Below are 14,341 nucleotides of genomic sequence, written 5' to 3'. Positions count from 1 at the left end.
CTGACTGTTTCCGGACGTCTTTGGTGTTAATCTTCTCCTACCATTTGATGCTGATAACAAAAAGACAGATGTGGAAGAAGTAGGTATTTTCTCATAGTAGATCATTCATTCCTTCCATTATTTTTACTGAGAGCTTAACTGTGTGCACAGCACTGTACTAAGCACTTGGGAAAGTACAATCCTATACCTTGGTGCACAGACTGTTTAAAGAAAGTCCCCAGATTTCTATTTTTATGCGCTACCCCCCAAAAATAGCAAAGGTCACAAAGGTTTTCGTATTTTCTGTCTTCAAAAACTTGGTAAGTAGAAATTTCATTTATGCAAAAAATACAAAAAGATCCAAAGGCATTTGAATTCATATCCTTTGGCTAAACCCTGTCACATTCCCAAACTGAACTATGATTTTTAACATTGGCGTATAGAAATACACAAATAAGTTTCAAGTTTTCACAGTTCTTTGTTAATGGAGATGACATTTCACACTCAAAGATGTGAATCCAACTGCATATTTAGAGCTTGGTTTTACAGTTCTTATTGAAAAAGGAAAACAGAAGTTGCAGTTTTAGAGAATCTGTCATGTTCGATAGCAATTTCCATTTGAAATGTACCTTTTGTCCTTTGTCATTGAAAATGCATGGGACAACATCATATGTTTCTTTGTTTTTTTGGTGTTATCCTACTTCCCCATGGGCCCAGTTATTGGAGATTGAAATCTATATCTTAATTCCAATACTAAAATCCATGTTATAACAGGCTCTTGTTAAAGCCTGTAGGGAATGAATGATTACTAATACTAGCTTTTCATTTCACAATTTCAGACCCGTATTCATTGCTAATCATAAAAACAAAGTAGAGCTTAATGGCCAGCTAAACTTTAAAATGAAGACACTACTTTTGATATTAAAATATGGTTGGTGATAATGCAAATGCAAAATTTGTAATGCAGCATTTGGTAGTTTTCCTTGAAACCAGGCTTTTTTCAGGCCACAATGTCTCTTTGAAGAGCTTGAGAGTTTTAAATTGAATGCACTTATGCCGGGGGAGTTAAAGAAAAAGAACAATACTGGATGCAATTTCATTTTATTTATACTTGACTAAAATGCATTTTTGCTCCAGTAACTCAAATCATTATGCAGAACTCTGTCACGAAAAGGGCAAGTGATTGTACGTTATCTCATTATCATAAGTATAGTTTACGGAAGTCAGTGGGTTCACTCTATTTTGACATTACTGTATTTAGTCTTGTTCCAAATGTCTTCATCTTGATGACGTACTTTGATTGCAGCTAGGTTATTTCAGATTCTGAGAAACAACCTTGCAGATTAAAACAAAAACTCACTGTTTGTTCTCCTTCCGCCACCCCAAGGGTAAACTCTGAGATTTGTAGAGACACATAGCCTGATAACTTTCTTGCATAACTGAGTAAAAACCTGTAGTAATTTAGCAATGTGTGGTGAGAGTCAAGGGGGCAGTAGAAGCCAAAAAGCGATAATCAGCTCAGTTCATCACTTAGAAGTACAACGCCTTCAGTACTTTTGGACTGTAATTACCTTACAGAAAACACTTTTCAAAGGCCCGACATGACCCCGCTAAAACATGCTATGGATTTTCTTATTATATGGTATAATAGTCAATTAAATGTATTTACTGAGTACCTGCTTTGGGTAAAGCAGTGCACTAGGTGTTTGGCCTAGGTGTTTTCAATTTACCAAAGGAGACAGACACAAAATGATTTACAGACAGAAGGAAGATAATGGAAAGTTAGATAGGGAAATAAATATAATGCTTAACTAGTAGAGTACCTAAATCAATAGGTACAAATTTTAAATGAGTCGCTGTGACTACATAATAATAATATTAATCATGATGATAGTGGTATTTTATAAGTGCTTAGTATGTTCCAACCACTGTACCAGGCACTGAGCAGATATGAGATAATCAGATAGGATACAGTCCCTGTCCCTTATGGGGCTCAAAGTCTAAGAATGAGGATAGACAGGTATGTAAATCCTTATTTTATGGATGAGGAAACTAAGGCACAGGATTGGGAGTGATTTGTCCAAGGTCAGATAGCAGGAAGGCCTAAGGTGTCACATGATAGGATAAGAATGGGTTAACAGTGTCACTGCATCGAAAAAGGTTAAGTTTATTCATCAATTTTTTTTTTATTGAGTGCTGGAGTCATTTCCGATTCAAAGAGAATCCATGAATGTACTTTCTCCAGAACATCCTATCCTTTGCCATAATCTGCAACTTTCTAATGATTCTTCTGTTGTCATTGTTATGGACTTTATCCATCTAGCTACTGGTCTGTCTCTTTCACATTTTCCCTGGACTTTTCCTAGAATTAGTGTCTTCTCCAGATAATTAGTCCTCCTGATTATTGTGTCCAAAATATGCTAATCTAAATTGCGTCATTTGGCCTTCCAAAGACCACTGTGGTTTAATTTGCTCCAAAATCCATGTTTTTGTTTTTTGGGCAGTCCATCGTATTTGCAAAAGCCTTCTCCAACACCACATTTCAAAAAAATCAATGCTCTTTCTATCCTGTTTTTTCACTGTCCAGCTTTCAGATCCCTACATTGTCACGGGAGACACCACAGAGTTGACAATTTGTACTTTTGTGGCAATTGTTACATAAGCACATTTCATGAAATTTTCCAGGCTCTTCATAGCAAGTCTTTCTAATTTTAATTTTTGGCGTATTTCTTGAATACTAGTTCATTTATTATTATCGATCCCAGGAGAGAAAAATCATTCTCATCATCATTGAAAAGTCAATCAATCAGTGGTATTTATTGAGCACTTACAATGTGCAGAGCTCAATACAGTAGGCAATAGAAAATGATCCTTTCACTCAAGGAGCTTACAATCTAGAAGACCTGATCATTTTCTCTCTATGAGATGTCACTAACATTTATTTATTTTACTTAGGCCACATAGTGAAAAGCAGCATGTCCTAGTGGAAAGAGCATGGGTCTAGGAGTCCGAGGATCTGGATTCTAATCCTCACATTGTTACTTACCTGCTGTGTGACCTTGGGCAAGTCACTTAACTTCTCTATGCCTCAGTTTTCTCATCTGTAAAATGGGCATTCAATGCCCATTCTCCTTCCCACTTGTACTGCGAGTCTCATTTGGGACTGTATCCTACCTGATTAACTTGTATCTACCTGAACACTTAGAACAGTGCTTAACACATAGTAAATGCTTAATACAATACTAATAATAATACCATAATGATCAATTTAACATTTATTCATTTGAATATTTTCACTGGTTACCATTGAAGCAGTTACTTGGGTGGAGTAGCAAATTGGAATGGCTTGCAAATTGAAAATATTTAGTGTGGATTTTCTGTTCCCTAATTCTGTTAACCTCCTGGCTCCTAAGGCTCTTGAATTCTTTTTGTGGATCTAGAATAGGTTTCTTTCTCATTTCTCTGCAAGTCTTCATAGCCCACTGTTTCTCACAGAATGTAAATATAGTTTACAATAAATCATCCTTCAGAACTGAAGGACTCACATGGACGCCTTCATACAAGACTGAAAAGTGCAGTGCAGCCATTCCCCATTACAGCACTCTTCTTTAAAGTATTTCTGGAAATCACTATTGAAATTTAATGCCAGTGATATTTACAGTGCGCTCTTACAGTGAGATAACTTGGCTTCACTTGACATGGTTTAAATACTTCATCACCCTCCCTTTGAAGTATTTTTTGATGGATTTGAATTGAGTGTGGGAAGTCCATCAAATTTAGCATTAAATTAGGGCAAATCTATTTCACCTAGATCAATGACAGATCTCTTTATGCCATCACAAGTATCTTTTTGCTAGACTGTGAAAATAGCATATTTACATATGCACTCCAAAAGAAAATCTATTTCAAATTATTATAGCAGTGATACATATTTACCTTGCTATTTGATCATTGTACACTATTTTACGTCCTAGTAGAAAGGCCTCAGGCCTGTGAGTCAGAGGATCTGTGCTCTAATTTCAGCTCTGCCACTTGCTTGCTGGGTGATCTTGGGTAAGTCACGTATCTTCTCTGTGCCGCAGTTTCCTCATCTGTAAAATGTGGATTAAATACCTGTTCCACTGCCACTTTAGACTGTGAGCCCCATGTGGGAGAGGGGTGGTGTCCGACCTGATTATCTTGTATATACTACAGTTCTTATACAGTGCTTGGCACATAAGTGCTGAAATAAATAACACAGTAATTATCATGAATGTTAAATGGGAAAGAGCACTACAATATAACACAACAACCGACAAGTACTTTTTCGAACTTCTGCACACAGCGGAGTGATGCAGGGTGTGACCAAAAAGCAACAAAGAGAAAAATCAGAGACACCTTCCTCAAACTGATTCTTTGTTCCTCAAATTCTCTCTGGTACTTTTTCACCCACATAAAAGCATCTTGAATTTTTTTCCTACAGCTTCCTCTCTCATTCTCAGAGCTCACTGTGATTTTGCTTACTCATCTTAGTACTGCAAATGCTCCATCTACATCCTTGGGAAATGAGTTGAGATCTCATTACAAAGCCGCCATCAAAATGCACAGCACTGCAGCCTGTCACTGGGAACTTTCAGCGGCTCTATGTCGGCTAGGAGGGAAATTATTCCGACAGATTCAAATGGAAGTACAGCAAATTCCACTGGCTCCCAGACACTCCATTCTGTTCTTCTTAGTCCAGTCTCTTTCACCCATTTTCCTGAACCTTCCCCAGACTCCAGATTTGGCCAATTATTTTCTCTCTCCCCTTACACTCCACTTTAATTTTGTGAAACCCATCGAAAGTGGTGTTGCTGTCCACATATGACAGCCGTCACTTGCCCAGGACCTCTGGAAAAGTAATTTTAAACCTTCATGCACAAAAATTCAAGTACAAATCAAAGTCTAACTGCAAAATTTTAAATGAATGGGGGATTGTAATGTGATTATGAATGTTTTCAGGAGACTGCCAAAACAGTAGCTTGTTCCCCAGACTGTGATAGTGGTTTTTCAACTCTAGTGAAGAAATTTTCCAATTTTAGGTTGAATATAACCTTTATTTCTTCATTAAGCCCCTTGGAGCAGGCCAACCTCCGCACCTCTGAACTTCTGCCTCTATTAGGGTCACTGTCTTCAAGTGTATTGCTGAACTCATCTACTTTCTTGAAAATGGATGCAAAACTTTTCAACCCCATGATTTTAGCTGGTAATGATGAATTCTATCATCTATTTTGGCATCTTTCATGATGCACTGGATTGTCAAAATTTGATAAGGTCTTCAGGGGACAGTGATCCTTCTGAATAAGATGCAATTAACCCATCAGCATCTGCATTATCTATTTCTCCATTAAGTTGGCTCCCACTTTCGACAACTCCTTTGCTTTTCCACTTAGGGGATCTGTTCAATGTTGAAAATTGGACACATTACATGCCAAAGTACCACCAAAAACCCAACATTGATTTTTGATTGTTTATCTTGACCTAGGAGGTGTGGGGTAGAAATGGATATACTTATCAGTAACAGCCACACAGAACATCAAGATCCCTTTGGTGTAACCATGGAGTAAAGCATAAAACAGTATAGGTAACAATATAGCTATCCATGGAGTAAAGCATAAAACAATATAGGTAATCGCATACCCAGGTTTGTTCTACCTTGGTCTGGTTATGCTGTAGGATATGCCTGTATCTTAGGCTACTAAAGTTAACATAAAACAATAAGAATGTTTGCTAGATGATATTTGTTTTTTTGGTTGCAAGCCTTGGGTAGATCAGTTACTCTTTCCAATTAGGTTAATAATAGTTTCAGATTTGTTAAGCGCTAGGTATGAACTATGAACTGGCATAGATACAAATGACTTGCCCGACCAAGGTTATACAGCAAGCTAGTAGAGAGCTGGAATTAGAACCCAGGTCCTCTGACTCAATCAATCATATTTATTAGTAATTGTGGTATTCGATAAGCATTCACTGTGTGCCAAGCACCATTCTAAGCACTGGAGTAGATACAAGGAAATCAGGTCAGACCCGGTCCCTGTCCCATATGGGGCTCACAGTCTTCATCCACATTTTACTTATGAGGTAACTGAGGCACAGAGAAATGAGGTGACTTGCCCAAGGTCACATGGCAGACGTGGTGGAGCCAGGATTGGAACCCATGTCCTCTGACTCCTATGACCATGCTCTTTCCACTAGGCCACACTGCTTCCCAGAGTGCTTACTGTGGGCAGACCACCACAGTAAGCTCTTGAGAGAGTAGAATGTAAAAGAGTTTGTAGACACACTTCTTGCCCACAGTGAGCTTATAGTCACTCCCAGGCCCCGGCTCTTCCCACTAGGCCACACTGTTTCCCTGGTATCTACCTTAGCACTTTCAATTACATCTTCACAGGAGGTTTAACTTGGAACAGGGCAGTGGTGGCACTGTACATCATCAGCAATATCCCAACATTTAGGGCAGTGCTCGATTACAAGGGCTTAATATATACCATCAATTAATGGGTAATCATTGAGTATTTTCTATATGCAGACCACTGTAGTAAGCTCTTGGGAGAGTATAATATAACAGAGTTGGTAGCCTCATTCCCTGCCCACAGTGAGCCAACACCATATTGAATATTACTAGAGAGCAATATTAACGGTTCCGAGGGCTGAGTTCCTGACTGTAATTACCATCACCTGGTAGACTCACCTGTGCCTCGGCAACTCACTAAACATACGTGACAAATTTGTGCCAATAAATATGGCCATTATGAATAGAACTCCGATAAATATGTTCCTTATACACCACTTCTAGCTAACCTGCAGCTTTAAAAAGGTGTTGTAATTTGTTCGCAGGGCCTCAGTGGTGTGGGAACATATCTGAAGCATTTTTCACATCGCTCCCCATGTCTGATCCAAAATCTTTTATCTCAGCCAAATTTGATTTTGTTTTTCACTTCCTCACAAAACAAATCTACAAAGCAGAATCGAAAGTTCTGGAGTTTCTCAGTAACTAGTCCGAGAAATTTGGAAATTAAATCTATCCCTCGTATTGAAAGAGCACCCTTTACTCCCTTACCCATCAGCCTTGAACAACATCAATGGTGTAATAGGCATCCATGCACCCACGTGTAGCAGTTTGCCCAACCCTGCATCTGGAGTCAAATAATAATGTTGGCATTTGTTAAGCACTTACTATGTGCAAAACACTGTTCTAAGTGCTGGGGTATACACGGTAATCAGGTTGTCCCACATGAGGCTCACAGTCTTAATCCCCATTATACAGATGAGGTAACTGAGGCACAGATAAGTTGTGACTTGCCCAAAGTCACACAGCTGACAAGCGGCAGAGCCAGGATTCGAACCCATGACCTCTGACTCCCAAGCCCGTGCTCTTTCCACTGAGCCACGCTGCTTCGGTGTGTTTATATGACAGTGGTGGATGCAGAAGAAAGATGTGGTTTTAACTGCAACTGCTAAAAAGCAGAGAACTGTTTGCTGCCCTTTATGGATCATCTACCTTAACTCTTTGTTCAGGAAAAGCAGGCTACATATGCCAAACACCCCTTAGAGAAGTCACGGAAAGTTTCGGTGCCTTTGATAACTTATGGTTGCAGTTTTCTTTCAACTACATCTTTAAAGTAGAACTGGATCATAACGTTCTGGTACAGTATCGGCACTACGCTGCAGTTATTTCAGCCATGAATTGGGGCTTGGAGAGTATTTTAAAAAAAAAAGTGGTTTGCATATACTTCCCACTCATCTGCCTCCTGGTTACAGTTGGTACCCAATCGAAAACTCAACTGGGAGCAAGGAGAGCATGTGGTATTGTTATAACCACTATCACAATAATCAATTTCTCCGCGCAGACTTCGGTTTCTAAAGTCTCTTAAATGAAACTGTTCTGTCATTCTTGAAGGCAACCTTCATTTAGCACTACTTCACTAAAATGAAGAGCATTTCTCTGTCCCAGTTTTTTTTTAAAAAAAACAACAGTCACACAAAAACCCTCCACAAATATCCCGCCTGTTATTCTCTGCTGCCCGTGTCTTTGGGAAGGCCATGTGGATCGTAAAATTCATTCAATTTTCGTTCACGTCTGCTCTCCTGACAAATTTATGACTGTCCTGAATGAATGCAGATGAGTGTGACTATTTGCTAGATGATAATATGGAATAGCCAGCAATATGATCTATTCTTTTGACTGCAGGCTCAGGGGCATATCAACCTCCACAAATCTGAATGGCATTTCTGCGGATGCAGGTTTCCTGATGGGTTGCTCGTCACGAAAAAGATTGGAAAAAGGTTAGTGGTGATCCTGTTTATGTCTAGGTAACCTAAGGCATCAGGAACCTAGTTTCTTGTATTTAACCTTATCCAGCCCGCTGTCCCTTAAAGATAATTTTCCAGTAGAAAATTTTGTCCCAAGTGTGAATCCAACAAGGAAGGAGTAAGGTGCTCTGCACATGGTAATTGCTCAGTAAATAACATTGATTGATTATTCATTCATTCAATAGTATTTATTGAGCGCTTACTATGTGCAGAGCACTGTACTAAGCGCTTGGGATGAACAAGTCGGCAACAGATAGAGACAGTCCCTGCCGTTTGACGGGCTTACGGTCTAATCGGGGGAGACGGACAGACAAGAACAATGGCAATAAATAGAGTCAAGGGGAAGAACATCTCGTAAAAACAATGGCAACTAAATAGAATCAAGGCGATGTACAATTCATTAACAAAATAAATAGGGTACCCATGAGGATGAATGTTTTTGAGCCAAATAACACTGTAACCTCAATCAGTCACATTATTGAGCACTTACTATGCACAGAAAATTGTACTAAAACACTTGGGAGAGTACAGTACCTCAAAGTTGGTAGTCACGTTCCCTGCCCACAGTGAGCTTGCAGTCCAGAGGGGCCTTGGAAATGTCCCCAGGAGTGAAGTGTAAGAGCTTAAATCATCAGGTACCTGTGCCAGCAGCTGTAATCAAGTGTTCTCCTGGGCCAAACAAGGTCTATGCCCCAGGGTAAAGGTATCTGAAAAAAATACCCAATCTGCATAACTCCCATAGCAATACCTTCAGTTTGACTTCCGTGAATTACCACAAAAATGCTAGCATCAAACCCTCTAATCTAATGAGTCAGATGTTATTGGAATTGGGAAAGAAAGGCTAGACTGCTATTTTTCCATCCTGTCAGTAGTCTTGTCTGTGTCAGAAGAGATCATTGCCAAGATTGTTCTGGCCAAAGGAATGTCATGGCAGCACCTCTGATTTGTTTTTACCAGGTCCAGCTATATTATTCCTTCTACTCCCTCTGTTCGTTTTCTAGTAATAATGACATTCATTAAGTACTTACCACATATCAATTACTTTGTTAAGCTCTGGGGTGATAAAATAATCATATGAGACAATGTATCTGTCTCACACAGAGCTCATCGGAAAGACAAGTTTTTAATCCCTATTCTACAGGTGAGAAAACTAAGGTACAGAGAAACTAAATGACTTACCCAAGGCCTCACATCAGGCACGAGGTGGTGTCGGGATTAAAACCCAGGTCCTACCATTCTTTACATTAAGCCGTGGGATGCCTGTCTTTCAGATATTATTATAAGATCCTTGAAGACAATGATTAGGTCTCCTATTTTATGTGGCTAAATGACATTTAGTGGCTAAGTATAGTATATTCTACCTACATTAGGTGTCAGTGAATATGATTGATTTATTTCCAGGGAAAGGAGATGCTAAGGCAAGATAGCTCTCTGGATCAAATTACAGCCTCCAAAAACCCACTTCCAAAAATGAGTGGTATATTTGGGACAAAGATTCTTCTGGACCATCTCAGATAAAGATGGAAATTCACATTCTGTGACTCCAATGAAATGGGCAGTATTTATATTTAGAGAAATGCTATTGCACATTTTATAAGATATGTAGAGATGTTATAATTTATAATACTAATGACAGAATTGTTTGAACTATCCTAAATAATTCCATAAGGGAATGATAAATTAGTAATATATTTTTATTCCATAAGTGTCATCCACCCAAATCCACTGGGCTTTGTTAATGATGGCATTTGGTAAGTGCTTACTTTGTGTCAAGCAGTGTTCTAAGTGTTAGGGTAGATAAAAGATAATCAGTTTGGACATAGTCACTGTCCCACGTGGGGCTCAAGAGGAGTATGGATATTGAGCCTCCATTTTACAGATGAGGAAACCAAGCCACAGAAAAGTTAAGTGACTTACCTAAGATAATACAGTAGGCACTGGGGGAACGAGGACTAGAACGTAGGTCCTCTGACTCCCAAGACCATGCTGTTCCCACAGGGTCACAGTGCTTATCAGGTACTGAGCCCTCTGCAGAATATATATCCATAATTTATATATTTATATTAATATTTGTCTTCCACTGTAGAATGTAACCTCTGTGCGGTCAGGGTACCAGTCTACCAACTCTGTTATATCATAATCTCCCAAGTGAAGCAGCGTGGGTTAGTGGAAAGAGCAGGGGCTTGGGAGTCAGAGATCATGGGTTCTAATCCTGGCTCTGGCACTTGTCAGCTGTGTAACCTTGGTCAAGTCACTTACCTTCTCTGTGCCTCAGTTACCTCACCTGTAAAATGGGGATTAAGACTGTGAGTTTTAACAGATATTATTTAACTTCCTAGTACAGTGCTCTGCACATAGTGCTCAATAAGTATGATTGATTGACTGATAACCCTCCAGGGTCCTGCTACCATTTTTCAATTACTTTCCAGAGTGAGATAAAATTTCTCTCATTTCATATACTGAGAGAAATTTCTTATTCCATAATGTTTTGTGTTTTTAGAAAGTAGCAATAGTTCCCCATAAATCCTCTCCTCTGGAATGTCTAGAAAATGCACATCCCTAATACCAGTTACCAATGAAGAAAACAGAAGCAACAAGTTAGAGTATTATTTCTCTGGATACTTTCATATCCAGTGAATCTGGACCAGAACCAGGATGCCTTTACAAAATCCTCAACTCAGAAAATGTTACCAAAAGCCAATTTTAGTATTCCTAGGAAATATCTGGCAGCATTTGGGTTTTTTTTTACATTTCTTTCAGCACATAAATCTGGTAAAGCAGCAGAAGTTTAAGAGTGGGTTGAAGACACCGTTTTGGGTGTTCTTCCTGTGCAGAATTATTATTCAGAAATCCTTTTGGAAATTAGGTGACATTAAGATGAGATCCAATGTTTTGGAGAGACATTTTCCTATTAAAAACCATTAAAACTTAGTCAAAAAAATCCAACTCCCTGTAGCCATTTTAGCTAGAACTGGAATAATAGCCAGCATTTACAGAATGCAGAACAATTCATCATGGTCGAAAGTTAAATATTTCAGACGAGAATCTAAATTCTCTAAAATATCCCTTGCTCTGCAAAAGTGGGATCAACATCTGTCAGTTAAAATCTCCCTCCCACCTACTTTGGAAGATCTAGAAAATGATTATTTCATTTTCTGCATCCAGAAATTTCATCTCAAGTCAAATGTGATCACTAGTTTTAATGGTCCTGACAATAATGGTAAGCATATGTAAGTGTGTAGATCACCCAAATATCCATTACCATGATCCTTTGTCACTATTTCACATAATTTTCATTTGTTGGTATGTTCTTGGAGCACACTTCTTTATCTGCTGATAGGATTTACCCTTTAATTTTATGGTTTCTCCAAGCACACTTTATCTTACTGCTTTATTTCTTGGACCTGATTGGTTTCATATTCTTTTTCTCATCGTGGTTTATAGTCAAAATCTGTTTGTAAACTGCAAAGTTCTAATAAATTTCAGTAAGAAACTATGCTGCTAGAGATAAAAAAATTAAGAGCATTGTTTAAGCATCTACTGTGAGCACACTGCTGTACTAAGCACTTGGGAGCACAGTAGACATAATTCCTGACTTTTAAGGTGCTTAAAGGTTTAGACAGACACAAATTAATTTCAGATAGGAGGAGGAAGAAAAGAATAGAAAGCTGGATATATGGGTGAGAATTAAGTAGTTCTTAAGTACCATATGTTCTTGACATCCAGTGAACAGATAGAAATGTGGAAATTATGGGCAAGGACTGGGGAATGCTGGATTTGGGTACCAAGCCATTCATATATTACTTCCATAGATAGCTTGGCTTAGTGGAAAGACCACGGGCTTAGGCGTCAGAGGACATGGTTCTAATCCTGGGTCCGTCACTTGTCTGCTGTGTGACCTTGAGCAAGTCACTTAACTTCTCTGTGCCTCAGTTACCTCATCTGTAAAATGGGGATTAAGACTGTGAGCTCCACGTGGGACAACCTGATTACCTTGTATCTACCCCAGTGCTTAGACAGTGCTTGGCACATAGTAAGCACTAAATACAATAATAATAATAATTATTATTATTATTACTCAAAATAAGGAAAAGAAGCTTGTCTTTGAACTCCATAGCAGAGCAGGAAGATGAGATTTGCCTGCATTTGCCAAAAAGTGAGACTGAAATTTAACCTGAGTAGAAGCACTTAAAGCTGTGTATCAGCATGGCTTAGTGGAAAGAGCACAGACTTGGGAGTCAAAGGCCCTGGTTTCTAATCCTGGCTCCACCATTTACCTACTCTGTGACCTGGGGAAAATCACAAATTCACTGTGCCTCGGTTCTCTCATTTACAAAAATCAATCAATTGTATTTGAGTGATTACTGTGTGCAGAGCACTGTACTAAACACTTGGGAGAGTACAGTATAACAGAGTTGGTAGACATATTATGGGGATTCAATGCCCATTCTCCCTCCTGCTTAGACTGTGAGCTCCACTTGGGACCTGATTATCATGTACACTGCTTGGCACATAGTAAGTGATTAACAAATACCATTATTATTATTACATGGGGAGAGTTTTCTTCACTGGGGACAGTCATTTCCTCCCAAACACATATTCTTGAGGAGTACGAATGATGAGGATGAAGTGAAATAGGAAAAGATCATGCTGACTGAGTTCCTAGCCCCACTATATTTTCACACAGGGTGGACCTTCAGGACTTCTGCAATTTTATTGCAGAATCTGGCAGATTATAATAATAATGTTGGTATTTGTTAAGCGCTTACTATGTGCAGAGCACTGTTCTAAGCACTGGGGTAGATACAGGATAATCAGGTTGTCCCACATGAGGCTCACAGTCAATCCCCATTTTACAGATGAGGTAACTGAGGCACAGAGAAGTTAAGTGACTTGCCCACAGTCACACAGCTGACAAGTGGCAGAGCCGGGATTCGAACTCGTTACCTCTGACTCCCAAGCCTGAATGAGTCCTAATAATCTACTCCCCTATCACCATGGAAACAAGAGATAGGATACTAATTGATTGAAGTCCCTGTGTTTCAGTTTCCTCAACTGTAAAATGGAGATTAAATACCTGTTCTCTTCATACTTAGACTCTGAGCCCCATGTGGGAGAGGGACTATCTGACCAGATTGACTTGTACTTACCCCCTTGCTTAGAACAGGATTTGACACACAGAAAGCATTTAATATCATAAAAAAAGATGTCAAACATTATCACAGTTTTATTGTATTTGTTAAGTGCTTACTATATGCCAGGCACTGTAATAAGTGCTAGGATAAATAAAAGATAATCAGGTTGGACATAGTCCATGTCCCCACATGGGACTCACATATTTAATCCCCATTATACAGATAACCGAGACCCAGGGAAGTTAAGTGACTTGTCCGAGGACATACAGCCAACATATGGTGGAGTCAGGTTTAGAACCCGGGCCCTTTAAGTCCCAGGTCCGTGCTCTTTTCATTTGGCCATGCTGCTTTTCATTTCTATTACCTGGAATCTTACCACAGACTGACAACTCTCCAAATCAAAAATGAAAATAAATGCTTCAAATAAAATGGTTTGGAAACAACACATTTCTAAGAAGAGCAGCAGCAAGAGTAGCGGCATTAGAGGATGAATGTGAGGAGGCCAGGAAGGCAAATTCAGGCTCTTCATCCATCTGGGCAAGGCCACTCTCAATCCAAACTGCCACAACCTTCCCTAGGCGCTGCTACACCAGTTGCTCATCTTTACCCATCTTTTACTCCCCTTTTGGCAGGGAGTTTCTGAGCCATTTAGGTTGAATTAATCAATCAATCAGTGGTATTTGTTGAGCACCTACTGTGTATTGTACTAAGTAGAGTCACTGTACTAAGCGATTGGGACACTATAATGCAATACGGAGAGATATTCCCTGGCCACAAGTAGCTCATGGTCTAAAGCAGGAATCAGACACTAAAATAAATTATAGACATGTCCATAAGTGCTTTGGGGGTGAATAGAAGATCAAGTGCTTAAAAGGTACAAATCTAAGCACATGGGT

General features: G+C 39.2%; 1 long non-coding RNA gene across 1 annotated transcript in view; it reads left to right on the top strand.

The window, feature by feature from the left end:
• The window catches only part of LOC120638343, an 85,199-nt gene that overhangs the window by 53,972 nt on the left and 16,886 nt on the right, over window positions 1-14,341 (top strand). The window contains exon 3 of the long non-coding RNA XR_005659957.1: window positions 8,189-8,283. This is a non-coding gene — a long non-coding RNA (uncharacterized LOC120638343). The remainder of the gene's footprint in view (window positions 1-8,188; window positions 8,284-14,341) is intronic.

Source organism: Ornithorhynchus anatinus, chromosome 4 (genome assembly GCF_004115215.2).
Source record: "Ornithorhynchus anatinus isolate Pmale09 chromosome 4, mOrnAna1.pri.v4, whole genome shotgun sequence".
In the NCBI taxonomy this organism is placed as follows: domain Eukaryota; kingdom Metazoa; phylum Chordata; class Mammalia; order Monotremata; family Ornithorhynchidae; genus Ornithorhynchus; species Ornithorhynchus anatinus.
This window is presented reverse-complemented; position numbering and strand designations above follow the sequence as displayed.